Raw genomic sequence first — 17124 nt, 5'->3', positions numbered from 1 at the left:
AAGTCACCCTTGAGGTCCTGTTTTCCAGCCTTCTGCCTAGTTCCCGAAACTCACACTTCAGGACCTCATCCCTCTTCCTGCCTATGTCGGTGGTCCCAACATGTATCACGACTTCTGGTTGCTTTCCCTCTCGTACCAGGGTGTCGTGCACTCGGTCAGAGAAAATCCCGGACCCTGGCACCCGGGAGGCAACAAACCATGCGGGTGTCCTTCTCACGTCCACAAAATCTCCTGTCTGCTCCCCTGACTATAGAGTCTCCAATGACAACATCTCTCCTCTTCTCCGTCCCACTGTTACAGCAGGATATAGATCAGATAGAAGACTGGATGGAGTGTTGGCAGTTGGAATTTAATAACATCAAGTGTCAGACATATAGAGTAAATGACAGGGTACTAAAGAATGTTACTGGGCAGAAGGACATTGAGTCCATAGCTCCCGTGGAAGTGACAACACAGGTAGATAGGGGAGTGAAGAAGGGATATAGTATGCTTGCCTTCATAGGCCAGGGCATGGAATGTAAGAGTTGAAACATTATGGTGTAACTTTACAAACACTGATAAGAACTCAATTAAAGTATTCTGTACACGAGAGATTCTGCTGATGCTGGAAATCCAGAGCAGCACACACAAAATTCTGGAGAAACTCAGTAGGTCAGGCAGATTCATGGAAGTGAATGAACAGTCCTGTCTTGGGTCGAGATTGTCCATCAGGTCCTGGTGAAGGGTCTTAGCCGGAAACATCGGAAAGCATGACATGCTGAGATTCTTCAGCACTTTGTGTGTGTTGTTCTGGAATATTATGTACAGTTCTGGTCGACACACTGCAGGAAGGATATGATTAAACTGGACTGACAACAAAGGTGATTCATGAATCCCCTGGTTTAGGAAATTTTAGTTCTGAGTTTTTTTTGTGAAAATAACACTGATCTTTTAGCTATTCACTCCCCCTGTGACCTCTGACCCTTTATGTTCTGTAAAGGGTTGAAGAGGTAGATAACAGGTACTTTGAAAAATCCTCTTCAAAAATATGCAACTTGGGATTTGGCGCTAAGCGGTCAAAGGTACAAATAATCCTTCTTTGATCTTTGATGACATCAACTCTTCTTAAAATTGAAGATAGCATTACCATTTCTGAAAACCTTTTAAAAGCTATCAAACATGGGATGATATAGTGTTTTTTTTAATTTTGGTCTAGTTGCCAGTTTGTGAACCTAAGGAATAATGGGTAAGAGTTAGCTGTGAGGTCCCTTACCTATCCATCTTACAATAGCCAAGGCCTTATTAATCCCACCATCTTTTTCCTGGTAACCCCTTCTCACCTAGGCATCAACTGGATGTCTCACCTAGTTGATGCTGAGATACATCCTAGGGTGCGCTGGGACACATCATCAATGACGTAGTCTGGGATCTTTGGGTGTTTTGGGTCTTTCATAATCAGACACTCTCATCCAGGTAATCCAGCCAGAGTTGATCAGACCCTAGCTTGTGTTCCAGCAGCATTGGTCCACAGGTCACAGCTCTTGATCTATAGCCTTCTGGAGGCCTGCTCTGTAACCTCTGTGATGATCCTGATTGCTCTTTTCTTTGCAGGACCCGTAATGCCAAGGAGAGAGTAGGTTCTGCAAAAACTCTACACCCCACCTCTATAGAACTTGCAGTCTGGGCAGTTTTAAGTGAATGCAAAAGTTTTTGAAAGAAAAAAAAACATTTCTATGGGAGTAGAAAGCATTGAAGTCAAACAGCTTCATATTAGAAAATCAAGGCAGTCATGTGGGAATTATTTCCCAGGAAACAAGGCAGCAAATCAGTCAACTACAAAAGCAGATGTTGACTCATCATTCCTCATTTAAACTGACATGACTCAGTACCAAGATTGAAAACCTGCAATCATCTCAGGTTGCTTGGTTGCCACTGTCATTACTCAGATTATACACAATGTTTCTCCCCCTTTTTTCATGATGAATTGATTTCTGCAGTCTTTACTTCCTTCTCATTGTACGTAGGCTCCAAGAAGAGATCGGGATTTGAACTCTGGTCCCTGCCTTCTGGGATGACGCCTGATGGAATCATGATTGGTGCTCGCTGAAAGAGGTGGCACAGTTCCTTCACTCTCAGCATATTCTCCATAATTTGATAACAGCTTCAACAAACATTGCTGAGGCAGATAAAATGGTAAATTGGTGTATTATTGTCCTATGGATTGGGGTAGAAAGATCACAGAATCTTTCTAGGTGGCAGCTAGTCACTTCCTACTATAGTCTGAAGAGTTACCAATCCACCTGATAGACAGAACCCACTCCTTTGTGAGGACACCAGATTGACTCCACAAAAGCTAGAGGCTCCCTTGTTTTCCCATGAAGCCTTTCTCACTTCCATGGCAACCATATTCGTTGTAGCTGTTGCCTGCCAGCCTGCCTTGGAGCAGTGCCATTAAAAGCTAAAGTAGTCCTCTGGTTGGTACAGAGTGCATTGTTAAAGAGGAGTAAGACAAATTGGACTATCTCAGACCATAAGACCATAAGATATAGGATGGGCATGTTTGTCAGCATGGACAAGCTGGGCTGAAGTCTGGTTTCTATGCTGTATGGCTCTATGATTCAGTGAGTCCATTCAGTTAAGTGTGGTCCCATCAGAAGTGGTGAAGATCCTGAGATTGGATACTAATCATTTACATTCCCATACTTTCTAAAGTGTTATTGGCAAATTTCATATCATTTTTCAGCGTGTCCTAATCAGGCTTTAGAACTAAAGACAGCACTAGTTTCACACTCCAGAAAGGGTGAAACCAATCTCTTGGTCAAGCTAAAGTTCTGTTATTAATTAGCAAGAAGCTGTTTGATGTAGAATTTCTCACTGTTGTTTCACTAATGGCTATTAAAGAAAAGAAACTGGGCTGGTTTGTATATAAATCCAATCTCACACTAAAACTGCTGGACAAACTCAGCAGCTCAGGCAGCATCTGTGGTAGGAAATGGACAGTTGACATTTTGGGTTGATGTTTCAAGTCTCAACCCGCAACTTCAATTGTCCATTTCTCGATGTAGATGCTGCCTGACCCATTGACTTCCTCAAGCAGTTTTTTTTTGCCCTAGATTCTAGCATCTGCAGTCTCTTTTGTCTCTAATCATGCACTAATGTGGTTAAAAATAAACTCTCCCTCTGAAGTAAGGCATTCAGCTTTATAAGAATAACAAGGAATGGGCGTTAATACCAACCTAAACAATTTAGCCTACATCCCAAGATCACTAGTCATTGACCTAAAATATTAGCCATGTTTCTCTTTTCAGAGATGTTGACTGACCTGCTGACCGTTTCCAGCATGTTTACTTTATTTCTCGTTTCCAGTATCGCCAAAATCTTGTGTTTTAAAGATCCAGAAATATGAGTTCAAATCTCTCTCTGCAACCAAGGGGAATTCAGAAGTAGCTAATTAGATGAATCTGGCATATAAACCCATGTAAAGTCAGCAATGTGCCCACAAGTGCATTGTCATTAAAACCTACCAGGTACATTTGATTCCTTTAGGAACCCAAATGAGCCATTTTAATCTGTTGTAGCCTACATGTAACTTCACACTTGATGTCTTTAACCCTTAACTTCCCTCTAAAATGGCTTCTCTCCAAAATAATCTTAGTGTATGAAAAGCTCATGACTGTAATGGTTAAAGGAGATGGCTGATCGCTGAGATCATCTAGATGGGTGATAAAAGATGGATTTTCCTATAACATTAAGATCCCATGAATGATTTTTAAAAAATCTGGTTGACTTTTTCACAAGTTGCCACAGAGTAATTTGTTCTGTATGCTCGACTCAAGCCAAAGCTCATGGATGAAAGTGATCTGAAGTGGCCTTGTGTGCCACCTAGTGCCTATGTAAAGGGATAACAATTAAGAAGCCATTAGAGCCACATGGACAGTATCAGTCGAAGTTAATCCGAAAAGCAGGTGACAGATTTTTATTGATTCACAGTCCTTTCTTTCCCCTTCTCCCCATCCCTGAACATATTCACATTGTATTTGCTGAATCGTTGAATGATTCTGCAGAAGTGAGATGGTTTGGCCTGTGGAACCTCTGTTCCACTCTCCCTCAGTATGCTATGATTTTTCACCAAGAAATTATTCATTTTCTTTAGTAAGTATCACTTTCAAACAATCCATTCTAACATCAAAACTTGCTGGGTAAAGTCAGTTTCTCTGGCTCCGTACCCAAAGTCCTCAAAATCCATGTTTTCTGGTGACTGATGCTATTGCCACTGAAAAAGTGTTCTCTTTATTCCCTCCATCAAATCCTTTCATAATTTTGAATGCATCCAACAAAAACCCTCTTAACTACCTCCTCCTGATTGAGAAACAGTCAGGATTATTGTCTTCTCCGTGTATCTGAAGTCCCTCATCCAAGAGACCACATCGGTGATATTTTTAAAAGCTTAAAGCATTCAGTCCAAACATCACAATCTAAAATCTACTTCTGAGGTAAGGGCATTACCTAAATCAAAATTCTCTGCTTTGCTCTCCAACAGTACTGCCTATCCTGCTGAGTAATCCCAGCACTTTGATTCAGATCCAGATTCAGATTCAGATTGATTTATTTATCACACGTAGATCGAGACATACAGGTAAATGTATCATTTGTGTCAACAACCTACACAACCTAATGATAAGCTAAGGGCAGCCCGCAAGTGTTGTCATACATCCCAGCGCCAACACTTGGTGTCTAATCACAGATTTTCAGCGGTATTTTGCATTTGGTTATAATCAACAGAATCTGTTTGAAGCAATCCACTTCTGCCTTTACTCATTTTTTTCTGCACTCAACATTGGGCCATATGGTGCTGCATATTGCATTAGGAGTTAATAATATTCACAGGAAGACAAATATTGGTGGCAGTGTTCTAACAGGTTTGATATTGCCTTTAGCACTGTCTCCAGGCAGTAGGACAACGACATCAAAACTCTGATTTTTGAATTTGTGGGTGATGCCAGATTCGGGAACAGGAAGAATGGAAGAAAGCAAAGGTGCATTTCAACTTCCTATTCACATTTTTATTTTGTATTTGGGGATACAGCATGTTTACAGGCTATTTCTGCTCAACAAGATTGCGCCACCTCATCACACCATGTGAAAAATTAACATACTAGCCCTTACAGCTTTGGAATGTGGAGGAAACCAAAGCACCCAGAGGAAACCTACACAGTCATGGGGAGAACATGCAAACTCTTTACGGGAAGTGGTGGAATTGAACCTGGGTCACTGGTGCTGAAATAGTGTTAAATTGTTGCACTACCATGCTGCCCCAAAGTTTAAGACCACCAGCATGGAGATGCTGGGATTGAACCTGGGGCCTCACTTATAGAAAGCATTATGCTCATCCCCACTTCCATGCGATAAATATATCTGAATCTGGATCTGAAGGCAAGAGTGGGCGTCTAGGGGTTCATGTTAAGAGCACCAGCAGGATTGAAAGGTGGACTCCACCGTATCAGGGTCAGTGATTAGCAACTAGCCAGCAAAGGGTTTAAAAGCCAGGAGTCTGCAAGGAGGGAAATAGCTTTGCATTTGGTTGAAATGACTCTCGTTGTTTCCAGCTGACTGTTACCAGAGCTTGCAATGTCAACAGCAAGCCAGAGATGACATTTGAAAGATAATTAAAGCCACCTTCAGGTAGTAGGTGAGTGGCAGGCAGAACAGAGTCAGGCCATCACAGTTAGATACATAGATGTTTTTCTCTGCTCCAATCCTTAGCAGCTGGGGCATTTCTTTCTGTGGCCAGTGTCACCAAACCTTCTCTCTATTGACTTATTGTAGATTTGATTGTCTGTGCAACTGAGAAACTCACATATATAGTTATAGAGCTAACAGATTTGCCCTGCTTGCTTCATCCACTTTCTGATTATCGCTGGCACTTACCCATTTACCATGACCCCCATGGCAGTAGAGGATGGTGAATGGAGTGATCAGGGTCCAGCAAGAGGGGCGTGCAGTGTGGATTGGCAGTATATTCAATATCATAAGACATGGAAGCATAATAGGCCATTCAGCTCACCAAGTCTGCTCTGCTATTCCATTATAGCTGATTTATTATCCCTCCCAACCACATTCTACTGCCTTCTCGTAACCTTTGGTGCCACAACTAAACAAGAACCTATCAACCTCCACTTTAAATGCATCCAGTGACTTGAAATCCACAGCCGTCTGTGACAATGAATTCCACAGTTTCACCGCCTTCTGACTAAAGAAATTCCTTCTCATCGCTGTTCTAAAGAGACATCCTTGTATTCTGAGGCTGTTCCCTCCCCCATTCTTGGAAATATCCTCTCCATGTCTACTGTCTCTAGGCATTTCAATATTAACTGAGATCCCCCCTCATTCTTCTATGCTCCAGTGAGTATAGCCCAGAGGAATCATATGATCTTCATACATTAACCACTTCATTCCCAGAATCATTCTCATGAACCTCCTCTGGACCCTCTCCAATGCCAGCACATCTTTTCTTAGATAAGGGGCCCAAAAATCATCTAATGCTTGAATCACATGTATTACAGAACATTAGAGAATGGTTTTCAGAGCCAAAATCCATCTCAGCCAATCAGTTTCCTATGAAACTCATCCAATGTTTTTGTCCAAATATCCAGCACCATTGTCCTTGTATCCCATGGAGTTCACACACACGTGGAGAAATCTCAATATTTCTGCTCTCCATGCCGTTCGAAGGCATGACAAACATCAGAAAGAACTCAAAAAGAAAAATTTACTGGAATGAAATCAACTCTGGATTTTCTGATTTTATCTAGAATGTCTGAGTCTCTGCAGGAAACATTTGTAGAAGTGCAATGGGGAAGTACTTATTTTACACAGAGAGTCGCTGGGATCTGGAATGCACGACCTAGAGGCAGATCCAATTCTTTGCTCTAAAGGGAGATGGATAAGTATCCGAAAGGAATTTTCCGAGATTATGACAAGCCAGTGGTATGGTGGGATCGCCCTTGCATAGAGTCATTACTGATTCAATGGACCAAGTGGCTTTCTTCCATTCTGTGACAGTTCGGATATTGTGGTGATTTATGAAACGGAGCTCAGAGAAAACCAAAAGGCTGCTGCACATTTAGGGCAGAGGTCCATAGATTCTTGCTTAGTCAGGGAATGAAGGGATACGGGGAGAAGGCAGGAGATTGGGGCTGAGAGGAAAATTGGATCAGCCATAATGAAATGGTGGAGCAGACTCACTGGGCCAAATGACCTAATTCTGCTCCTATCTCTCATGGGGAGGGGAGGAGAAGACGGCAGCACGACGCAGCGCGGCGGCCGCTCTGGAATGATATCGTATTTGTAAGTAGGTTGCCGTGCACAGTCCTGATTTGATGGAGACAGACGTGAGAAACACGGAGGAACATCTGAAGACACTTCTGAAATGCTCACTTCGCTGCCGCTGCTACTGTGCGATTGAGAATCTCCGGAGGGGAAGGCCCCAAATCCTTAGCTTTGCCTATTGTCTGTTGCTGGAGCCAGGGTCGAAGCGCTCGGCAGAGATGGTGCTCGGTGCTCGGTGTCAGATGGCTGGTCGGAGGCTCGAAGTTTTCGGACGGACTCAAGAGTCGGCTGTGGTCGGGTGCTTCCAGGGTGCTGCATCAGCAAGTTTGCGGCGCTGGAAGCTCATGGCAGGGAGAGTTGTTCTTCCTTCTACCATCTGCGTGAGATGATGGGACTCTTGAGAGATCTTGAGACATTTTTTACCGTGCCCATGGTCTGTTCTTTATCAAATTACGGTATTGCTTTGCACTGTTGTAACTATATGTTATAATTATGTGGTTTTTGTCAGTTTTTTTTAGTCTTGGTTTGTCTTGTGTTTCTGTGATATTTTTCTGGAGGAACATTGTATCATTTCTTAATGCACGCATACCAGAAATGACAATAAAAGAGGACTGTGTGTCCTCATAATCCAATAATCTAATAATGGTCTTCTGCTTGCATTTAGCCAGTATACATCTAATCCTTTCTTATCCATGCACTGGTCCAAATGACTTCTAAATGTTATGATTATAACATCTACCACTTCCTCTGGCAGTTCATTTCATACAGGTATCACCCTGTGTTTGGAGACATTTGCCCCTCAGGTGACTTTTAGATCTTTCCCCACTCACTTTAAACCTATCTGCTCAAGATGACTTCCTGGTGAAAACATGTAACTTACAGCCTGGAAAGTCTCCAGTTCAGCTAAATGTAACTTGTACCTGTTGTGGATTAGTACTAAGTGAACAGACAGGGCCGTGTTTTATGTTTTAAAAAAATCAATTACAGTCACCTGGCTTGGATTTCAAAGATTATGGAAGGAGTTAACAGGGAGATGTACTTAAATGTGCTCTATAGTACTGTGCAAAAGTCTTAGGCACATATATATAGGTAGCAGCATCTATAGGAAGATGCTGCCTGGCCTGCTGCGTTCACCAGCAACTTTGATGTAAGCTTGAATTTCCAGCATCTGCAGAATTCCTGTTGTTTATATATAGGTAGGGTACCTCAGGCTTTTGTTCAGTACTGTATGTTATGTCTTTCCAGTCACCAAATAGCATTTAATATTACTGAGCGAATTACAAAGCTAAGTACTCTTATTTCTGTTTCCCAATCACCTTCTTATTTTAACCAATATAGAGTACTGTACAAATATATATAGCACATATATATGGCACCCTAGCTATATATGCAGTAAGTGCCTAAGACTTTGCTCAGTACATTACTTGAGAGCAATACCGAAACAAATAGCTGTGAGGTTAACATGAATCCTACAGCAAAATCATTAGCGATTTCTTTAGCCGAAAAGTGGTTGAAATGTGAAAGTGAAGCCTGTTCCCTCTTGTATTAGCTGAGAATACTTTTAGAACCATTTAAGAGGAATCTGGATAAGATTATGATAGAGTTAAATGAAGAGAGGTGGAAATCATAAACTTAAGAGAATCTGAAGATGCTGGAAATCTTAAGGAACACACACAAAATGCTGGAGGAACACAGCAGGTCAGGCAGAATCTGTGGAGAGGAATGTTTATTCCTCTCCACAGATACTGCCTGACCTGCCATGTTCCTCCAGCATTTTGTGTGTGCTCCTTAAGATTTCCAGCATCTTCAGATTCTCTTAAGTTTATGATTTCCACCTCTCTTCACTTAACAGTCACGGCCTGAAATGTTGACTCTTTATTCCTCTCCATAGTTGCTGCCGAACCTGCTGAATTCCTCCAGCATTTTGTGAAGAGAAGTGGAAAGAGTTTTACATGAACAGTCAGTATAGACCCATTGGGCAAATGAGCCTATTCCAGGATCAATTACACTTTGCATTATTTTATGATATGTAATACTTGATAGCGTCATCTTCACCTTGAAATTTAATTTCGCAATCTTTCTCCTTCAGCATTTTGCAAGTGTGAAACTGATGTAATGCATATTTCTGAGCGAAACGCAATACCAACCATCCCCAGGTCATTGTGCATCATTCTGGATCATTCTGGAAACCGGGCTGACAGTTCCAAACATGAGTCACTTGTGTGGGCCATTGACGTAATTTCTACCTCAGGGATGACTGAGGTGAAGTCACTTCTTGTGCACTGCTCCTTTTGGCAGATTGTACCACAATATTCTCAGCAAGAATATCATTAGGAACACTTGATCTTGACAACTTAGTTTCGGACTAGGTAGACTGTCATGTAAACTAATTACTCACTTTCGCTGTTCAGCTCCCCTTCTTCACTTGGCAAGAATCCTATCCTCTATCACCTCACCCTGACTAATATACTTGGATTTTACATTTATTTTGATAGATTATGGGATACAGAAGATTTATTTTTTATTTACAGCTACGGAACAGTAACAGGTTCTTCCGACCCAATGAGCCAGCGCCACCCAACTACACACATGTGACCAGTTAACCTACTAACCTCTATGACTTTGGAATGTGGGAGGGCATTGAGGTACCTGGAGGAAACCCATGCAGCCACGGGGGGAGCGTACAAACTCCTTACCGACAGTGGCGGAATTGCACCTGGGTCTCTGGTTCTGTAATTGGGCTACATTAATGGCTATGCTACCGTGTTGGCCCGAATGTGGTTTATCTGGGGAAGTAGGAGGAATGATCGGCCACAGTCTCATAGTATAAGTTTGAGTGATCACTTGGCCCTTTGTTCATTCTGTTTCTAACTGTCCATCCTTGATTTGTTCATCTAGCTTGGAACAACGGTGTGACCAGGTAGATCACCTTCCGGAGAGCAATGCGGTAAGCACATTGATTTGCGATTGTATTTACCTATCCACCAGACCAGCTAAAAATGGCATGTTACTTCCGTTAAGAGCATATGAGCAGATCAGTTTGAGTTTTCTTTCAACAACACACCAGCAGCTTCATGGTTTCTTAAAATGATGTCAGTCTTTTCTCCTGAGAGTTTAACAAATTCTACAGCACTGTATATTGGTTAAAATAGGCGGTTGGGAAGCAGAAATAAGAGTGCTTAGCTTTGTATTCACTCAGTGGTATTATGTGTTGTTTGGTAACTGGAAAGACATACAGTACTGTCCAAAAGTCGTAGGCAGACTAGCTATATATATGTGCCTAAGACCTTTGCACAGTACTGCAGATTTTGCTTTCTCAGACTATCATGATGGAATGACATATTAGTTGGTGTATTGTTGTTTCCAGTAACATGAACTTCCATACTGCTGTTCTTGATGAAGGTAGACCCAGAACCGTAATCCAGTCAGTGGACCACAGAGTGGCCTTGGTGAGACCACACCTGGAGTATTGTGTGCAGTTTTGGTCCCCTAATCTGAGGAAAGACATCCTTGCCATAGAGGGAGTACAAAGAAGGTTCACCAGATTGATTCCTGGGATGGCAGGACTTTCATATGAAGAAAGACTGGATGAACTGGGCTTGTACTCGTTGGAATTTAGAAGATTGAGGGGGGATCTGATTGAAACGTATAAAATCCTAAAGGCATTGGACAGGCTAGATGCAGGAAGATTGTTCCCAATGTTGGGGAAGTCCAGAACAAGGGGTCACAGTTTGAGGATAAAGGGGAAGCCTTTTAGGACCGAGATTAGGAAAAACTTCTTCACACAGAGAGTGGTGAATCTGTGGAATTCTCTGCCACAGGAAACAGTTGAGGCCAGTTCATTGGCTATATTTAAGAGGGAGTTAGATATGGCCCTTGTGGCTACGGGGATCAGGGGGTATGGAGGGAAGGCTGGGGCGGGGTTCTGAGTTGGATGATCAGCCATGATCATAATAAATGGCGGTGCAGGCTCGAAGGGCCGAATGGCTTACTCCTGCACCTATTTTCTATGTTTCTATGTTTCTATCAGTGTCCACAGTGATCAGTTAAGTATGGAGCCAGGAAAAGCTGGAGGTAGACACACTCCTCAACAGTGAATGAAGTGTCCCTTAACAAACATTGATAAACGCAAATGTAATCTGTGTAATGATGATATTTTTTCTGTCTGTTAATATCAGTATAGTATACGTGGCCATGGTATATTCACAAACATTGATAAACGCAAATGTAATCTGTGTAATGATGATATTTTTTCTGTCTGTTAATATCAGTATAGTATACGTGGCCATGGTATATTCTACTGTATACGCCAGTTGGAAAGTATCCCACTCATATATACAAACAATGACCACTTTATTTGGTACTATACCTCCTGTATCTAATAAAGTAGCCACAGGGTGTATGTCCATGGTCCTCTGCTGCTGTAGCCCATTCACTTCAAGGTATGAAGTATTGTGGTTCAGACCTGCTCTTCTGCACTGTTGAACACATGGTTATTTGAGTTACTGCCACCTCCTGTCAGTTTGAGCCAGTCTGTCCACTCTCCCCTGACCTATATTAACAAGACATATCCGTCTACAGAACTGCCACTAACTGTATTTTTCATTTTTTTGTTTTTCGCATCATCCTCTGTAAACTCTAGAGGCAGTTGTGAGTGAAAATCCCGGGAGATCAGCAGTGTCTGAGATACTCAACCACCCCACCTGGCATCAACAGTCAAAGTCACTTAGATCACGTTTCTTCCCCGTTCTTATGTTTGGTCTGAACAACAACTAAACCTCCTGCCCACGTCTGCAGGCTTTTAAGCATTGAGTTGCTGCCACGTGATTGGTTAGTTAGATATTTGCATTAACAAGTAGGTGTACAGATGTACCTAATAAAGTGGCCATTGCATGTATATATATGGTGTTCTATTCTCCAGAATAAATTTGATCGTTTTTCTCACTATTACTCTATTTTATAAAGGATGTGCTATTTCCTGCAGCCAAATGAACATATTCTATTCTAACTTTAATATGTATAATGAATAGAACAATATGTAAGAGCACATCATTGCCTGGAGTCGATAAGCAATGTATTGTTTCTCTTGTATTATTCAAGGAAATAAAATCCCCTATCACTTCATTTCATCAGTATAGAGGTAGTGAGGGATAAGAATAAAAGAGCAGTTCTCTGGAAGCCCATGCCTGGTACATTAACTCTCCCAACAGTGCGTCTGATAAATAATTGCCTCTTTGAGTGGCTTGGAGTTTTCACCCTTGCTTGGTGGATTAATCCAAACGTTTATCACATTATATATAATGGATTTTTTTTAAGCACAAAAGGTTATTCTTCCTGTTGGCTAGGCACAATAAAAAGGGGATTATTATTTTTTTTAATCTAGTATTAGCTTGCTTTGTACACACCCTTGTACTGGTGACGTGGCAGCGGCTGGGTGTTTAGTGCAAGGTGAAATGTTACATTGAGACCACAGCAAATGGCAGTGGGTTGGATAGGTAGGTAGTATTTATAATTTAAATTATGGAAGTAGTTTCCAGAGACCTAGAAGAATGCAGACCACACAACACACAATAGGCAACACGCAATGCCAAATTACAAAATGCAGAATACATAATGCACAATACAGAATACACCATACAGAATGCAGAACATCGAATACAAAATACTGAACAAAGAATGCAGAATATATGTCAAACTGAGAACAGTACAGCACAGGAATGAGACCTTCAACCCACAATGACTGTGCAGACGATGAAACCAAATTAAACTAATCTAAAGACATGAATTCAAGTCCCGATTGAAATTCAAGTAATTAAATAGAAAGAATCTGGAAGTTACAGTAAAAGGAACAAAATCATTCTGTACTGTTGTGAGAACCCAGCTAGTTAACTTGCATTCAGGAGAGGAGATGTACTGCGCTAATCTGACTCACACATGACCTCAGAACAGCAGCAGAGCTCAGACCCTTAGTTGTTCAGCTCAACAAGCCAGTCAGGTCAAGGTTATGTGTTGACATATCACGTACTGTATAAAAAGAAATTTAAAATGAAAACTGTGGAAGCTTGTTTTCAAAAGAGCACGATGTAAGTTGAAGGAGGGGTAGGCCACTCGGTCCCTCAAACCTAACCTCACCATTCATTATGATTACGACTGTTCTGTCCCAGGCCTCAGCTGATTTTCAGTGCCAATTCCTCACTCCTCATTCTCAATGGCTCACCCTCAGGCTGAGTTTCCTACACTATCTATTCCTACATCGGCTTTTGCTGTCTGGTTCGGTGCAGCATCACCTCACAATATGCAAAAGCTAAAGCGAACTGTCAGATCAGCAGAGAACGTCACTGGGTGTAGTCTACCATCACTGCGAAACTTGTATGTGCCCAGAACAAAGAGGCGGACAGGACAAAGCATTGCAGACACTACCATCCAACAAACTCATGCTCAATGTCAGCAAGGCTAATGAGCTGATTATTGACTTTAGGAGGAGGAATCCAAAGATCTGTGAAGCAATCCTCAGTTTTAAATTTTAACTTCCTCAGTGTTACCATTTCAAAGAGCATGTCCTGGGCCCAGCATGTAAGTGCAATTATGAAAAAAGCACTGGAGCATCTTTACTTCCTTAGGAGTTTGCAGAGATCCGGCATGACATTAAAAACTTTGACAAACTTGTATAGATGTGCAGTGCAGAGTATATTGACTGGCTACATCACAGCCTGGTATGGAAAATCTTGAACGGCAAATCTTACAAAAAGTAGTGGACATGGCCCAGTCCATCACCATTGAGCACATCTACACTGACCAAAATGAGTCCTTAGATCGGAACCCCAGAGTAGGCCCAAGGCCTCAATATCAGTTCATCATATTAGTAGGTACAGAGCACAGCAGCCGAGGCAGTTTTCAAATTATTTGTGCCATGGCGGGAGAGCGAGCAAAATTGTCTCTCACCTCTGATTTGACACCCTGTCGTTCCAGTCTATCTGAGCTGGCATTTCAATTGTCCAAACTGCGTGCCGTGCCTCGCATTTGGACCTGGGCTCGGCTGCAGTAAAAGGCTCACCTGCTCGATTCAATAAATGTGGAAGGAATGCTAAAGGATCCGGTACACTGTAATGACATAGAAAGCAAGTGAACAGTTCAGACTATTGTTAATTGGTAACTAGTTTATTATTGTCACACGTACCAACACATAGCAAAAAACTTTGCCTTGCATGTCATCCATACAGGTCATTTCGCAACATAAGTCCATAGGTGGATATGGCCCAGTCCATCACGGGTAAAGCCTTCCCAAACGTTGAGCGCTTCAACATGAAACGCTTCATAGGAAAGCAGCATCAATCATCAGGGACCCCTGCCACCCAGGTCATGCTCTCTACTGGCTGTTGCCATCAGGAAGAAGGTACAGGATCCTCAGAACTCACATCACCAGGTTCAGGAACAATTATTACCCCTCAACCACCAGGCTTTTGAACCAAAGGATATAAATCCACTCAACTTCACTTGCCCCATTACTGAACTGTTCCCACAACCTATGGGCTCACTTTCAAGGACTCTTCAGCTCATGTTCTCAATATTTATTGCTTCTTTATTTATTATTATTATTTCTTTCTTTTTGTGTTTGCACGGTTCATTGTCTTTGGCACTCTCGTTGAATGCCCAAGTTGACGTGATCTTTCATTGATTCTGTTATTGTTATTATTCTATTATGGATTCATTGAGTATGCTCACAAGAAAATAAATCTCAGCATTGTATATAGTGACATATATTTACTTAGATAGTAAATTTATTTAAACTTTGAACTGTCTTTTCCCAGAGTTCCCTTCTGGAAAGTGCTCTAGGGCTACGAAAACAAAGATTTTACATCACCTTCAAAGCTTCTTCCCCCAGACAATTAATCTGATCAACCATTCTAGTTAACCCCCAGACACCTCAATCACTGTACTGCACTGTAGATTCTATATCTACACTTTAACCTCTAGCTTTATTTTTTATATAATCCTTCATTATAAAACAGCTTTGAAAAGTACTTCAACAGTTACCAGCTCCACTGAGAGATTCTGGGGTTGTGTAAGGGACTATATGAATACAAGCACTTACTTTTTTTTATTAAGATGAGCAATATTGATGCTGTGGACTAAAGACAAGCCAGCATTTAGTAAATAGGCCGAACAGCAAATGTTTCCAGGAATGAATGAGCCAAGGAATCTCCAAAACTGACTCACAGACAAAGGAAAATCTGTAGGTGCTGGAAATCCGAGCAACACACACAAAATGCTAGAGGAACTCAGCAGGCCAGGCAGCATCTATGGAAAAAAAACTTTATTTCCATACATGCTGCCTGGCCTGCTGAGTTCCTCCAGCATTTTGTGTGTGTTGTCCAAAACTGACTGAAGTTTTGGGGATATCAGGTGGCTTGAGGACGGTAGATTGCCATCCTTGCATCTCCTCCCAAAGCCACACCTATGCACCTGACATTGGGTCGCTAGTGTGACTAGCCAAATTGTGAAAGATCCCAAGGTTAGCTCAATTAAAGTTTATGGGCTTGTTACTCAGTTCTTTTTGGTTTCATCCAGCAAAGAGCATGATTCAGGCCTCAGTTGCAATTGCACTGAATGACAACACCTCTGGAAAGTTAACAATCCCCCCAGTATTGGAGAATATGCCAACTTAAAAGTCCCTGGAATAGGTTTTAAACCTACAGTCTTTTAACTCAGTTCCTCAACGTCTGACACCTTGAGGAAACCTTAAAGTCTCATCACATCACTCTGAATTTGATATTTCACAAACTGTAGTGTAACCTGCATTAGAAACATAGTTTGTAGTAAAGGCAAGCAGCCTTTGATTACTTAACTCACAAGAAGAATGAAGGGAGATCTTATTAAAACCTATCAAATATTGAAAGGCCGAGATGCACTGGACATGGAGAAGTTGTTCCCTATACTGGGGGAGTGTAGGACCAGAAGGCACAGCTTCAGAATACAAGGATGTCCCTCGAGAACAGAGATGAGGAGGAATTTCTTGAGCCAGTGGATAGTGAATCTGTGGAATTCATTGCAATGGATTGCTATGGAGGCCAAATCATTGGGTATATTTAAACTGGAGGCTGATAAGTTCTTGATTAGTAAGAGTGTCAAAAGTTACGGGAAGAAGCAGGAGGATGGGGTTAAGAGGGGTAATAAGTCAGCCATGATGGGCTGAATGGACTAATTTTTCTCCTATGTCTCATGCACTTACAACTGGAGCAGTGATGTCTAAACTCGTTTAAAGATATACAAAAGCAAGTGCTGCAATTGTTGAATCCTGACATCTTGTTACCTTGAGGCTTTCATTGACCGGTTGTTGAATAATTGATGCTCTCTGTTTGTTTACAGAATTGTACACCAGAATAATGGAACCTTTACATCCCATGAACAGTGACGCATTGCAACTTCCAACCCAATACTGAAAAATGTCTTCAGCAGTTTGCTTACCTTGTTGAATATCTGCTCATTTTAACAATGTTCCAGGAATATTTACCTCACCTTCAGGTGCTTAGACCCTAAAATCTGGAATTCATTACTGCAGCCTCTACACTGTTCTCCTCCTTGCTCTTTAAAGCTTAGCTCTAGATCAAGCCTTGTTGTCCATGTCCCTGTTATGTTTTGTAACTTCAAAACATTAAATTAATGCAAAGGAAAACAAGAGGGTTGACAAAAGCGAGTCCGACTTTGTCTTTCGCTTCAAGCGAGGCGCACACAGGACACATGGTAGCATGATAATGTATGCACTCACGTATTTTTCCATATAACCCGTAATGAATTATTTAAACAAAACAAGAATGC

At 41.7% G+C, this 17124-nt stretch overlaps 1 long non-coding RNA gene across 1 annotated transcript in view; it reads left to right on the top strand.

Moving 5' to 3' along the window:
* LOC134355910 (uncharacterized) overlaps positions 1-16777 on the top strand; it is a 29155-nt gene extending 12378 nt beyond the window's left edge. Inside the window, exons 2-4 of the long non-coding RNA XR_010020215.1 lie at positions 2004-2172; positions 10207-10255; positions 16675-16777. This is a non-coding gene — a long non-coding RNA (uncharacterized LOC134355910). The remainder of the gene's footprint in view (positions 1-2003; positions 2173-10206; positions 10256-16674) is intronic.
* The last annotated feature ends 347 nt before the right edge of the window (positions 16778-17124 follow it).

The sequence above is a fragment of the Mobula hypostoma genome, chromosome 13 (assembly GCF_963921235.1).
Source record: "Mobula hypostoma chromosome 13, sMobHyp1.1, whole genome shotgun sequence".
In the NCBI taxonomy this organism is placed as follows: Eukaryota; Metazoa; Chordata; class Chondrichthyes; order Myliobatiformes; family Myliobatidae; genus Mobula; species Mobula hypostoma.
This window is presented reverse-complemented; position numbering and strand designations above follow the sequence as displayed.